This window comes from Galeopterus variegatus, unplaced genomic scaffold (assembly GCF_000696425.1).
Source record: "Galeopterus variegatus unplaced genomic scaffold, G_variegatus-3.0.2 Scaffold1037, whole genome shotgun sequence".
In the NCBI taxonomy this organism is placed as follows: Eukaryota; Metazoa; Chordata; class Mammalia; order Dermoptera; family Cynocephalidae; genus Galeopterus; species Galeopterus variegatus.
In genome coordinates this window covers 109,811-119,727 of record NW_007727148.1, presented here as the reverse complement: position 1 = coordinate 119,727, position 9,917 = coordinate 109,811, and the positions used below count along the sequence as shown (strand labels likewise).

Sequence of the window (9,917 nt, the reverse complement as noted above, 5' to 3'; positions counted from 1 at the left end):
GGAAAAAAAAAAAAAAAAAAAAAAAAAAAAAAAATTAATGTATACCACACCTTCACAGACCAGAATTTGAGGCTCTAAAGACACTACCTTTCCAGCTCACATGGGAAGCCAGGACTCAAGTAAACCTAACCATGGATACTGCCCACCTTCACTTGAGCTGAAGGCAATCCTATCCTGCTCTTTAGAAAAAGGAATGGTGTGAATTCTACCTCATGTCTGCTCCTTCACTGCCCTCTGGTGGAACAATCACAAACTGAACAAAAGAAATTCTAGTAAAATCTGGTACCTACTAAAACCTAGTAAATCCCTCATGAAATCCCACCCTGTCAATCATACTGCCCCTCCAGCACATTTCTGGTCCCCATCCCCCATTATTGATTGCTAGAGAGTCCAGAAGTACAAATTTGTTTGAGTGTAACACAAAAGTACTGGACAAGGTGGTCAAAACAAATGAAAGACAGGTTATGTATCTGAAAGTCAAACAAATGATTTAGAAATTTTCCAGACCATGAACATAAACAGCTGAGTCTAATGATGCTGCAGCACACTAAACACATATGCACAAACATACACATGTGAACACACAATCTGTCCCCAAACATCAAGTCATAATACAAAAGTACCTAGATGCTTGGAATCCTTAAACATTTATTTATATTCTGCTTTTACAGTGACCTTTCAAACCATAAACCAAACACAGTTTTATACAGGGGAGAAAATAAACAAAGTGTCTAATTCTTTGTTGGTAAAATGAAGCACTTTATTAAAGCTTGGGTTTGAAGATGAAGAGGAGAAAAGGAGGCTGGATAGTCTCATCCCTGCCTGAGTTTCAAAGACTGCCTAAGGAAGGAGGAGAGTTGTGAGCAGAGGGCTGGCTTATACAGGCTTTCATTCTAGCTCCCTAGGCAAGAGGGGGAAGAAAGGCAAAACTCTGCAGTGATTTGAAGCAGAGCTCCTTATTCACATGATCTCCAGGACATGGACAGAGACAAATACAGCAGCAATATAAAATCTTTCAAGCCTGGCTGCCATCCTGGCCCCATCAGGCTACAACTTTATGGAGAAATAAATGCACAGACCTGACAGCATTCTGAGCAGTGGCAATCCCAACTGTGGCAAGGAAGCCTCGTGGCTTGAAAGAACTCAAATTTCTATGGAAAGAGAACTATGAGTGGTGTATTTTAAGCAGCAATAAGCAATGCCTACTCAGGCACCACGAAAACCGTGGTAACAAGGATTTTCCTTGAGTCTTGCTTTCCAAATACCACCTTAGAAAAATCTAAAGTTTACCAAGGAAAGAAGGAAAAACTAGAGGGTAGCAGAGCTCCTGGGAAGCAGCTAGTTAGTGGTCAAGAAGGCTTTTACCTCATGAGCAGGTAGGAAGGTCTCACTTTGAAGTCTCAATCCCTTTTAAAAATGTTTATCCCTGATAACCAAAATCATCTCCCAATGCTGGGTCAGACAAAGCTGCTTCTATAAAAGCCTGTGTTGACTAGATAGTCTGGGTACTCAAAGAGTAAAATGTCCTTGTCATCTACACAGTAGCTTAAAAACATAACATCACCTAATTCACTGAGAGAAGAGTTGGCTCAGGAAACCAGGCATCTATGTGGAATGTTTAAGAATGGAACTGACAAAGCTTGTTAGCTCAGCTGGTTAGAGCGCAACCTTAAATACACCAGGGTCACAGGTTCAGATCCCCATACCGGCAGGCCACCAAAAAAATAAATAAATAAAATAATAGAACTGACAAATTAACCCAGAGGAGGGGAAAAAAGGCTGGGAATAGGAACTACTTCTGAATTTTTGCCAGAGGCAGAACAAAAGAGATATAAATCTCAGCCAGAAATGATTTAGTTTAGACAACCTGAATAACAGTGACACACTGGTTATAGAACAATGACTTCAAATACACCCCTTGTCCCCCTGAATACCAGTTGTACAATCTCCTCTAAAGGCTCTGAAAGCAAAGGAGAATGGATTAGATGATTCTCCATTTCAACTCTAGTGTAAACAGATCCCAAATGCTAAATGATGTAAGGGGGCACATGGAAAAGTCAGCAGAAATGAGTGCAAGCTGACTGTATTTCAACTTGCCCCCAAATTCTCAACTATTCTACCTGTACCTGCAATTGTGCTTTAGGGATCTGGACTCAGTGCAAACCCTGAACCTCCAGCTATCTTTTCACGGGTTGTATTTTCATGGCAATCTGAAAAATACTTCAACCTGATATTCAGCTGCAGGGATCTGCTTTCACCAGGAAGTTGGACAAATGGGGTAAATTTCTCCCACAGCGGACCCCATCAGTTAGGTATGGGGGAGATCACCCACACAAAAAGAATCTAAAAGTGTTTCCTCTGCTCAAAATTGGGGTCAGTTGCTTGATTTTTTTAATAAAGAAAAAAAAATTGGGGGCCAGATGGAGAGGGAGATTACCTTGCTCTTTTCAGGCATGAGAACTCACGTAGACTGTAGATAAGCCTTCTGTAAAGCATTCTACCCTCAATTTAGCTGATATACAAATCTAAATTTTCCCACATATTTTCATAAAGAACAGTATTCCAAGTTAGTAAGTTTCTGGTTACTGTCAAAACCACCAAAAGAAACCAATAAAAGCTGCCATCAGTAGAGAAGGTATAGGGTACACCTTTTAGGCTTAGGAGAGTCATCAGGATTGCAATTTTTTAAATTCAATAACTATCACCATACTACACCCATTTTCAATGTCAACAGGCTAGTGCTGGCCTCACTTCCAAACTTAAGCACTAACTGGTTAGCATCTCAAAGAATAAAAGGCACCAAGTTTAAGAACACACTGTGTTCACAGCCACCAAAAAAAAAAAAAATCTTCAGGGGGGTTTGGGGGGGATCCTGGCCAGTTAGTTCAGTTGGCTAGAGTGTGGTGCTAATAACACCAAGGTCTCAGGGTTCAATCCCTGTACTGGCCAGCCGCCAAAAAAAAGAACACACTGGGTTCAGGCAAACCAAGAAGCATAAAACCTACAAATTTGTAACTAATGTGCATGTGGCTTAACTGAACTTGACAACCTGCACTTACCTGACTCTCTTTTCATTTTACATGACTCCCAGTGAAAATAGTTATTCCTTGTCTACTAATCAGTGCTTCCTCCGGTGGCCATTTTATATATAATACCTTGATGTGCTTGATGTGGGCAAAGAAGATAAGCACATGAACTTGGTACCAAAGCACATCAACACTGAAAGGCCTCTAGTCATGCCTATTGCTGGGTAGCCCTTGAGTGAGTGATTTAACGAACACCAAGGACACATATTTCTTCCTGCACACAGTGACATGGAGGGGAAGAGGAAGCAGCCACAACAACAAAAAAATCCAAGCAATATGCACTTCATCTTATTTAGTCATCAGCTGGGCCATCTTATTTCCATGCACCCAGACCAGGAAATCCCAGGTGCCATGGGGCATCCAGAGGGATTCCTACTGCAAGTATTCAACAGGCTGACACAGCTGATACAACAGGGGAAGCAGAGAGTACAGAGAGGAACCTGCTGGGTGTGACCTGCTGAACCCAGTGAGACACTCTCAGTTTGTCTTCTCTGTGTATTTGGGTCTTCCAACCAGCTGCCCTCACCGAGAGCTTAGGAAGCACAGCAGCTGCTGCCCTGGAACTGCCAGTGGTACCTGCAAGACTGGTGGGGGCTAGGATAAAGACCAGAGTGGCTAAGAACTGTCATCCTAAGGGCCTTGTCTGCTCCTGCCGTTTCCAATCTGGAACAGGTTCTGGGAAGTCCCTCATTCTTAGCTAGCAAACAGGTTCTCAAAAATATTTCATCCAAATATCAATATTCCCAAGTTTCCCTGTTCCCTCGCTAAAAGCTTCTGCCTGAAAATTTTCTTTTTCTTTTTTTTGGGGGTGGTGGTGGCTGGTTGGTACATGGACCCAAACCCGTCACCTTGGTGTTATAAGGCTGCACTCTAACCAACTGAGCTAACCAGCCAGCCACTGCCTGAAAAGTTTCTAATAAAGTACTATTCCTTACAATCTCAGGTAGTTGGGAACTCAAGCTATAGGACACTTTATAAGTTGTGTACTAGAATAAATAACAATTAATCAAAATACTGTACCAAACAGGGAAATGGTAGAGGCAAAGATGCCTGGTAGTGAACATCTCAGGTAGTTGGGAACTCAAGCTATAGGACACTTTATAAGTTGTGTACTAGAATAAATAACGATTAATCAAAATACTGTACCAAACAGGGAAATGGTAGAGGCAAAGATGCCTGGTAGTGAACATTAAAATTCTTTTTTTTTTTAAAAGATGACCGGTAAGGGGATCTTAACCCTTGACTTGGTGTTGTCAGCACCACGCTCACCCAGTGAGCAAACCGGCCATCCCTATATGGGATCCGAACCCGGGGCCTTGGCGTTATCAGCACCACACTCTCCCGAGTGAGCCACGGGCCGGCCCGTGAACATTAAAATTCTAAGAGCCAACTTTGGTTGAGTGAGAGCTTACGCCATATGCTAGTTACCAAGCTACACAATTTACATTTTTCAAAAAACATTTAATCCTCACAATAATTCTATGAAATAGGGATTAAAATTACTTCCAACTGATGGAGAAACTAAGGCATAGCTGTTAAGAAACTTGCCCAAGTTCACCAAGCCACAAGTGGCAGAATCTGGATTTGGACCCAAACAGTCTGATTCCACAGCATGTGTTCTTAACCACTGCACTACATTTAAACAGTTCCACCTAAGAAGTCTAAATAATTGTTGAAAATAGTAATAAATGTGAATGCAAAAGAAAATAAAATTTTATTTTTTTTAATTTTAACTTCTCAATATACATTGTAGTTGATTTTCATGACCCTTTACCCGTTCCTCTTCCGAAAATATTTTTTAAGGGGCAAATATTGTAATACTCAGTTGCTACCTTTCTTTTTTATCGGTGCATTCTGGCATTTCCACCGGTGTCCCCAGGACAGAACACAGTGGTCTGCCCTTTAGTGAAGGGCCTCTCTTTTCCAGAAAGGGCCTCAGTCTCACCCTAAACTTCCAGAACATCCTTTATTTCTTTTATTAAAGGTATTTCACACTGATGCTTAAAAGAAAACATATCCTGTGTGAGAAAGCATTTCAGGCCAATAATGACAGGTATATTCCCTGTATTCTTCAATTTCTGATGCTCGGGGACTAGAGAAAGTAAGTCAAGGAAGTCTCCTACATTTGAATGCTAAGATATGTTAAGTGCTTTGCTATGACAAAAAATACCGAGAAAAAGCAGGGGGGTACATCATCACCTCAATCTCCAGGATACTTGTAAAAACCATCACATTATTACCATACAACACAGAACCATATTCACAATTATAGTCAATACACATCATAGACAAAGTTTTATCTTCAACCTAATTTAAAACAAAAAACCTAGGGGCCGGCCCGGTGGCGCACTGAATAAGTGCGCCGCTTGGGAAGCGCGGCGGCGCTCCCGCCCGAGGGTTCGGATCCCACATACAGACCGGTTCCCGCTCACTGGCTGAGCGAGGCGCGGGAGCAACACTGAGGGTTGCAATCCCGTTGCCGGTCCCCGGTCCGGTACGGGGGCAACACTGAGGGTTGCGATCCGTTGCCGGACACGGAAAAAGACAAAAAGACAAAAAAAAAAAAAACCTAGATGTCAGCAAAGTCAATAGTTTTTGTTAGTGATTTGTAATTATGTCACAAAACACTATAGTTTCAACAGACCACTAGACCTCCTGGACACCGACAGAATAATTTCCCAGTCCTGAGACCGTGAAACCAAGTACTGCTGTCACACGTACCAGGTGGCTCTGCCAGAGAGAAAACTGGCTGAGATTGTAAGAATACTGGCTGAAATTTGACCTTAACAACCTATCTCTGAGAATGTAAATTCAACTTAGCCTCGAATTAGCTATTTCACAGCATGGCCATGAGGATTAAGGGAGACAATAAAGCACTAGGTGAGCTGTAAAGCACTGTACAAATATTACCTGTTGTTATTATAACAACATTATTACTATTAGCACAGAAAGGTGGCTTGTGGATCACTTCGGAAAAAATCCATATAATCTAACCTTCCTTTAGATAATGAGCTCACAATGCTTTTCTTTTTTAAATAAATTTTATTGTATATGTTTAAGATATACAACATGTTGTAAGACACATATAGACAGTTATAAAATGGTTACTATAGTGAAGTAAATTAACATATCCATCATCTCAAATACTTACCCACCTTCTGGTGTCTATAAGAGTTGCCAGAGAGGCTGTAAGTCCTAAAGAGAATATCTTCCAAAAATTAACTGGAATAATAAGTTGGAAAATGCCTTTAACTTATCATCCAAAATGGGAGGCTCCACTTGTATAATAAAAGAGCTGATTCTATTCAGTGATAGATCCATGTGCTGTTGCTTCCTAAGCTCTGAAAAGAGCAGAGAAAGCAAAGTAGAATGGAAGAGCTATCTCCTTACCCCTCCCCCCCACAAAATCCAGATTCCACCTCAAAGCCCTGCCTACCAATCACTAGCCGCACGAACCTAACAAGACACCTAACCTTTCCTGAGACTAAGTCTGTTCATTTGTACCCTGGAACCCACCCTAAAGGGTTACTGCTGGATTTTAGTTAGATATACATGTAAAGCACCTAACACCAATACTGGCACTGATCACAAAAAAATGATTAGTATGTGAGGTAATGGGTGTGTTAATTAGCTTGATTTAGCCATTCCATAATGTATACATGTGTCAAAACATCATGACGTACACCATTACAATTTTTATTTGTCAAGTAAAAAAGAAAGTGCTACATGTTCTCCAAAAATAAGTAAGAAAGTAAGTACTGGTCCTTAATAGTCTCCTCCCTCTCTTCTGAGAACTAACAGCCTCCAGTTTGGCTCACCAACAGAAAAGCAAGTTTCTAAGTTGCATAGAAGTACAACCTGTGCACTCCCAGATCAGCTAGATTCCGTTTAATTTCCTGCCCTTTATCTAATTAGTTGACATTTATTCTTCAATCCCCTACTCCACTGACACATCTGGGAAGGCTTCCTAAGATGCTCAGTACTGGGCCGAGCCCGTGGCGCACTCGGGAGAGTGCGGCGCTGGGAGCGCAGCAACGCTCCCGCTGCGGGTTCGGATCCTGTATAGGAATGGCCGGTGCGCTCACTGGCTGAGCGCGGTGTGGGCGACATCACACCAAGGGTTGCGATCCCCTTACCAGTCACGAAAAAAGACAAAAAAAAAAAAAAAAGATGCTCAGTACTGTAGGACAAGGGTTGACAAATTACAGCCTGTGGGCCAAATCCAGCCAACCACCTGTTTCAGTTAAGTTTTACTGGAACACAACTATGCCCATTTGTTTACATTTTGTCTATGGCTGCTTTGCTGCAAAGGCAAAGCTGAGTAGCTATGACAAAGACAGTATGGCCCACAAAGCCTTAAAGATTTACCATCTGGCCCTACACAGAAAGTTTGCTGCCCCCTGCTCTATGCTGCCATACTCCATTAACATGGATCTCGCCATACTGTTATCACTAAGTTAAAGGCTGCTCTCCCTCACCACTCCCAACAAAGGTGAGATACCTAAGGACAGCACCTGGAATGGAGGGAAGGTGGATAAGAGAAGAAACCTTGATGACTATTGGAGGGATTCACAGAACCAATCACAAAACTAAGTTCCCAGAAGTTAAGTGACTAACACACAGTCAACCCAATTCACTAGCAGCCCAGTTATAAAAAGAATGCTGTTCTTCAAACTCCCCACATTCTACCACATAGTGTATAGATCCTTTAATTTTCCAGTTCAGGTACAATTTGCTTCAATCTCCAGGGTAGTTTCTGGTATGCACCTGAGCTAGTTTTTTTTTTTTTTTTTTTTTGGCAGCTGGCCAGTACGGGAAACTGAACCCTTGACCTTGGTGCTACAAGGTCGTACTCTAACCAACTGAGCTAACCGGCGAGCCAGCTAGTCTTAAAATTCCAGCAGTAGAATCTGACTGCAACATTTGTTTTTTTCTCCCCAAGTTTGTTCTCTGCCAGAAAACTCAACCAGTTAGGATGCCGCTCTTAACACTGGAGGAGATACCACCACCAACCTTATTTTGAATTGTCTCCAGGTCTAAGAGGTACAGTGTAGAGGTGGCTGCGACAACACACCTATGGCACAAGTTTCTTTTAAAACTAAACTTTGTGACTTTTCCATCTTCTCAGCCTTACCAGGGCCCTCCACCTCCAGACCTGTCTCCAGATACCACTTCATTCAATGGCAGCCAACTCATTCTTCATTACCAGGGGCCAATGATATGCTCTTTAAAATCTCTTCTTCCTGGTTCCATTTGATCACTCACTGCTTATTAGTAATGGATAAATGGGTAATAAATGGATAAAAGAGGTTGACAAACCAGTCAGTGGTTTGGTAAGGGAGATGAATGCCTAAATTCTCTATTACCCGTGGATTTCAATTTTCTATGTCTTGTCTCTTTTCCTGCCAACGACCCTATACCTCAAATATCTCCTCCAGAGAAATATTCTCTAACACAGCAAAGTGATAAGAAGACTTACATCTCATTCAATGCACTGGATGCTTTCACCTAAACAAAGGAATACATACACTGGTTTTGACTGTGTCAACAAGCCTCTTCCTAAGGGTCTCAGAGGCAGAAAGCACAGCCTCCTAGGTTCTGTGACTGCTCACTCTATGTACTCAGGCAAGTGTTCAATTAACTATGCTACCTATTAACGCTGCCCTGGAAATTCATGTTAATTCTGATCACCAACAAGAGGTCTCTTAAAAATATCTTTTAATTATATTACATATTAATGGTATCTAGCACAATTTTGATTTTCCCCAGTCCTGGGCTGGCAAGTTCCAATCTCTGACTGAATGTCAGACCCAATGCCAGGGAGGACTGACAAGGTAAGTAATAGCATCTGTGTTCTTGGCTGCCTTCCCTTTGTCACACTGTCCCCCCATCCCCTCATCCCCAATCTTACCTCATTCCATAATTCAAGAAGCACCAGTTGGCTACACATAAAAATTGGGGAGAACAAAACTAACATCTGCCAACTTTAGTCGACTTGACCTAATCCTTATAACAACCTATGAGATAGGTACTAACCTTATCCCATTTTTAGAGTAAGGAAAATGATGTTTAGTAAGGTTAAGAGGTGAAGAAGTGATTTTAAAGACTGATCTGCTTGGTTTATCCCTAGGTTCTTTCTACTACAGCACCTTGCCCCTGACCACACAACATATATGTTTCTCCTTACTTAGAAACATTACTTAGTATTATGGATATATAGCTACTCATTTCATCTCACCAAACTACTCCATGAGTTGTATGGCCTAAGCACACAGAAGTAGAAAAAACATGGGACTTTACTGTTAAAATGTAAGACATGAGTTCAGATCCCAGCTCTATCACTTAACAGCTGCATGACTTAAAGTTTGTGAGTCACCCTCTCTGAGCCTCAGTTTACTCTTCTGTGAGATGGCAAATATACCCACACCATAAGAATTGTTGTTAGGATTAAATGAGATGTCTACCTATTGCTAGTTCCAAGTATGCACATAAAAATATTACTTTCCACACTACTAGCCATATACCTTGAAGAAGGCACTTAAACTGATAAGCCTGTTTTCTCATTTGTTAAACTAAAAGGAGGGCTGCCAAGTTATCTCCATTGGTTAGAGCATTGTATTGATAACACCAAGGCCTGGGGTTCCATCTCTGTTACCAGCCAGCCACAATAAAATAAAGTAAAATAGTAATAATAATTAAAGAAGGGGCCGGCCCGGTGGCGCACTGGATAAGTGCGCCGCTTGGGAAGCGCGGCGGCGCTCCCACCCGAGGGTTCGGATCCCACATACAGACCGGTTCCCGCTCACTGGCTGAGCGAGGCGCGGGAGCAAC

General features: G+C 41.9%; 1 protein-coding gene and 1 non-coding gene across 2 annotated transcripts in view; one reads left to right on the top strand and one right to left on the bottom strand.

The window, feature by feature from the left end:
- LSM12 (LSM12 homolog (S. cerevisiae)) overlaps nt 1-9,917 on the bottom strand; it is a 22,142-nt gene that overhangs the window by 5,260 nt on the left and 6,965 nt on the right. The gene's annotated exons all lie outside the window — the stretch shown is intronic.
- On the top strand, nt 2,875-2,949 carry TRNAI-AAU. The gene has a single exon. It is a non-coding gene; the product is annotated as a tRNA-Ile (tRNA).